Genomic DNA, 4,930 nt, shown 5'->3' with positions numbered 1-4,930 from the left:
TTTTTTGTCCGCCACTACATTCCTCCATGGCAAGATTTAATTTGTGTATACAAATTTAATTTGCGGTCTATGGGAAGAGCCATTTTAACGATGCGTCCTACCCAGCTCTTTGAAACACCGGTGTTAAAACGGGGGTAGCTGATGAAGTAGAATGTTCTCTATGTGGCTTGTGTGTTTTCTCGTCTACGTTTTGTTTGCAATGTCCTGTACCCAGATATCCACCTATACATACAGGTGGATGTCGGTATGCACATACCTGTGCGTATATATGCATATACTCATTTACTATTTGTTTTTTTATATATATATATATATATACATACATACATACATACATACATGGCATGGCAAGAGAGAGAGAACAGTACATACAAGAATTGGTAGATTATTGTTAAAATATATGAGCAAACAGCCAGCTGAGTTATTCATTTGTGGGTCAAATGTTAAGTGACAATTTGTATTTTATTACTAGAATGAAGTAAAGATGTTTCAATGTTACCATACAGTAAATAAGCACTATGTGATAGTAGAATTCACTATAAGCAGTTCCATTCCATTTATTGACAAGTGTTTAATTAGTTGGAAGTTCTTTCTACAAGGAAAATACATATAATAATTAGTGCCTTATTCTACAACACTACAACCCCTCCTCTCTGCTAGAGTAATATATACAAAGGAAAAAGAATAGGAGCTATGAAAGTGCTCACAAATATACCAATCAAAATTATCAGTCTTCTTTGTAGATCAGTAGTTTTCAATCTTTTTGCCTATCGACACCTTTGATTCCTATTTTACTCAGGGGAGGGAGACCATCATAATCAGTGATGTCTAAAAACTTCTATTACATTTCTATGATTAAATATTATTAGGAATTATATTTTAAAAAATACATAAATATTCGATGACTGGCACCCATGCCAACGTCGTCTCCTTCATTGGACACGAAACTCAGCTTGCGAAGACCTGTTGGGGCAAGCGAAAGCGAAATCGTGATGGCACCTGTGCCCAGCATCGCCTTTCTGGCACTTGTGCTCGCGGCATGTGTAAGGACTTTCGAGCAAGATCGTTGCCAGTGCTGGTGGCACGTAAAAGCACTCACTACACTCTCAGAGTGGTTGGTGTTAGGAAGGGCATCCAGCTGTAGAAACTCTGCCAAATCAGATTGGAGCCTGGTGTGGCCATCTGGTTTCACAGTCCTCAGTCAAATCGTCCAACCCATGCTAGCATGGAAAGCAGACGTTAAACAACGATGATGATCATGATTTTGTGAATTGTAGAAATATAACCAGTTTATTGCAGATAAATTCTTACACTAAAATCTTATATGGACCCCAGTTGAGATCCACTGTTGTAGACCTTGCTTGCTCTATGTATCTTAAATCACCACCAAATCACTACTAGCAATTATTGCAACTAAATATTAACAAAACTAACCTTATCAGTTCAGAATGATCATAAAGTGAGCCCCTTCTTGCCCTCCTCCTTTAGAACAACAAAGTCCTAAATGAAAAAAACAAAATACATAGAAATTTGAGTGCAACATGTATTTAGTGAGAAACTCGATACATCGATGTGTGTTTGGTTGTAAAAAGCAGCTACCAGGAGATAAAGTTGGTAATGTTTCTCTCATATACTTATAACATTGTTCAATCATTACAGCTAGCTACATCAGGGAACTAGCTTTCTAGTGCTAGAGATGAAATAACTAGATAGAGCACATAATAATAGGAAAGAGGTGTGAAACAAAGAAAATTGCACAGTAATAAAAACTAACAATGAACAAATGTGTCAAGTAGGAAAGACGAAAGATATTCATGATGGCAATAAAAATACTAATACACAGAATATTACTAATGTGTTGCTAAACTTAGTCATAGAGATGTTTAAAAAAATATTTATTGGTACAGTTTCTGTTAAAATAAATTGTGCTTTCAGTTTTATGTACAAGAAGAATAATTCACATTATATTATACATTACACACACACACACATTGCATATTAAGTAAAACTGAAGGAGTCAGTCATATACATTACAACAGAGTAATATATATTAATCTAGATGGCTTTCTCAAGGATAATAGCAAGAATGTCAATTTCAAGTTAGCTTTGAATAATTCAAGAGATCTGGAATCTTCCTCACACTCTCTCTCTCTCTCTCTCTCTCTCTTCCTCTCTTAAGCACTTGCTGTTTGTGTATAAGAGTCTTAGATGATGAGCTAGAAATTATTCTAAAGAACAAGAGGGAAAAAAGCCCCTGCAAACTTAATACATCATCATCATAAATCAATTTATTTAACATGATAGCTAAGCATAATAAGTATATAAAGTGCTAGAAATATTAAAAATGCAGTTACCACAAACAATCATTTTAAATATTAATAACACTCATTAACAGGAAGAAGAGACAACATATTCGGAAGACTGATGTGCAAAAAATTCACAAAGTTAATCTTCCTAACTTATAAACGTTCTGTTGATGCCATCTTTCTAATTGCAATAGTTTCTTTCATTATGGAATCAGTAAATCAGTAAAAGAATGTTGAACAAGTAGTAAATTAGAATCATCTTTTGCCAGAATCACCTATCAAAAAGTAACAAAAAAAAAAAGATATTTGGATAAATGACTAGACTAAAAAGAAATGAGTGGCAACTCCCTCAATATTAGCGCAGGAATCTTTGAATAGTGGGCTTTTCTTTTTTCTTCTTAACTTTCTTCAACTAAAACTGACTACTGCATTTGATATGACATTACCAGATATGAAAAAATATATATATTTAAAAACTGTCATTGAGATGATAAAGGCATTAGAACAATATGGTTAAAAAACTGACAGATGTAGTAAACAAGATCTATGATGATGAGAAATTTCCAGAAGTCTGAGTAAATTCATCTTTACTGCACTCAAAGAAATCAGAAGTGGTGGACAGTAAATAACATTGCACAGTTAATCTCATGAGTCACAATACAAAGAACATTCTGAGAATTTTACTTCTGTGGGCAAGAAGTAGAATAACACCTGAGATTGGAATTGAACAGTTTGGCTTTATAAGGGGTGCTGGTACTAGGAATGCTATTTTTGTATTGAGAATGTTAACAGAGCAGGTGGTAGAGATGCAAAAAGACATCTTCATGTATTTCATAGCTTACACAAAGGCCTTCTACAAAGTAAGACTTGGAATGTTATTTGAAGAACTCAGTAACCTTTATCTGCATAGGAAAGGCTTCTGAATATTGCAGAGCCTGTACTGAAACAAATTTGCATGCATAAAGGTGGATGGAGAATGTAGTGAATACACTAGTATCAGGAAAGGGGTTAGACAAGATTGTGTTATGTCACCGAATCTCTTCAATTACTACAGTGAATAAATCATAAGAGAACTGGAGAAGGAAAAAGGTCTTAGAGTAGGAGGTACAAACATCACAAACATAAGATAAGCAGACAACACAGTCTTACTTGCAGAATCGGAAAAGGAACTTCAGAGACTTTGATGTGTAATGGTTAGAGAATGTGACAAGAAGGGTCAGTTTATAAATTGCAAGAAGATGGAGCTTATGGTGGGGACAAAGAAAGGAAACCCAAAGTGCATGCTGAAAGTGAACAGTCAAATAATATGTCACGCACATATAGTTCTGATGCAGGTGCCTGGTGTACCCTTATCAGACAGGTAGTCATGATGGGTATATCGAGTTTCTTACATTTGTACCCCAGTGTCACTTTGATGGCATGCACTGCTCTCTCACATCATAATAATAATAATAATGACTGAGAGTAAATTATTTTACTAGGTTGATGGCTTATTAGCAAAATATTTGAATATCTGTGGTAGGAAATTCAAAGGAAGTTCATATCAAAAAAAAAAAAAGGATATAACTAAGACTGTATCTATTTAAAGAATATATCAAAACATCCAAGAAACTATAACTAGCCACTTCAGCTTCTATTGCTGTTCTCATACAATTCAAGCAACAACAAATCAAGTTAACAGTAAAAGACTTTCCAATTTAGTCATTTTAGTTAAGAGGGTTTCTATTAAAGCATAAAAACATGTATCAAACAAAATTTAGGTGTACTGAATACAAATTTATTCTCAACAGATCAGCATCATGTCCACCACTTCTCCATGTTTGCATTGTTGAGACTAAATGTGTTGAAATGGATTTTCTGCAACCAGAGGTTGTCCCTGTCACCGACCCTCACTTGTTTCCAAGTAAGGTAATATTCCCCTATGATTAGACATATTTTCACAGAAGACTGTAAATGAAGGACACCACTTATATGGCAGTGACATTCGTTTACAATTCATGTGAAGTCAAAGCAAGGAGACAATAATAATACACATGCACACATGCACGTGCGCACACACACACACACACACATGTTGGGCTTCTTTGAGTTTCTGCACATCAAATCCATTCACAATGCTTTGGTTGACCTGAGGGACAGTAGAAGCCACTTGCCCAAAGTACCATGCAGCAGGACTGAACTCAGGACCATGAGATTCAGGAAATAAACTTCTTACCACACAGCCATTCCTGCTGCACCTATAATGATAAAGTTTTGAAGTAGAAACTTTCACATGGAATCTTATCCTCCAAAGGTAACCAGTTTAATAGACATGAATACACAAATACAGTTATAGTCATTGTTGCAGCTTTGCTTAAGCATACCTATGATCAAAGGCATTCAAGGTAGGGCCATCCTGTCATTTTAGATAAGCTAGGAATACAATACCTATTTCTAGGTCAGTAACCACATACAGATCCCTTTTATTGGCCAGTACAAACAGTATTGTTGTGGTTTAGCTCCAGGTCTGTATATCCATGACCAAAGGCATTTCAATCATGACCATCATGTCTTGGGGAAGGGTAATGCAGAACAACATTATCTATGTTCATTCTTCTTTTTTTTAAGATAGTAAAGTGTGATTA

General features: G+C 35.2%; 1 protein-coding gene across 2 annotated transcripts in view; it reads right to left on the bottom strand.

Moving 5' to 3' along the window:
- The window catches only part of LOC106871142 (cullin-1), a 110,965-nt gene that overhangs the window by 77,634 nt on the left and 28,401 nt on the right, over nucleotides 1-4,930 (bottom strand). The window contains exon 2 of one of the 2 annotated variants that reach the window (XM_014917452.2): nucleotides 1,435-1,500. The exons of the other annotated variant lie outside the window; for it this stretch is intronic. The gene's annotated coding sequence lies outside the window, so the exon portion shown is untranslated. The remainder of the gene's footprint in view (nucleotides 1-1,434; nucleotides 1,501-4,930) is intronic. 2 annotated transcript variants of the gene reach the window in all.

This window comes from Octopus bimaculoides, chromosome 6 (genome assembly GCF_001194135.2).
Source record: "Octopus bimaculoides isolate UCB-OBI-ISO-001 chromosome 6, ASM119413v2, whole genome shotgun sequence".
Classification (NCBI taxonomy): domain Eukaryota; kingdom Metazoa; phylum Mollusca; class Cephalopoda; order Octopoda; family Octopodidae; genus Octopus; species Octopus bimaculoides.
The sequence above is the reverse complement of the archived record's forward strand: the minus strand, read 5'-3'. Positions and strand labels throughout refer to the sequence as shown.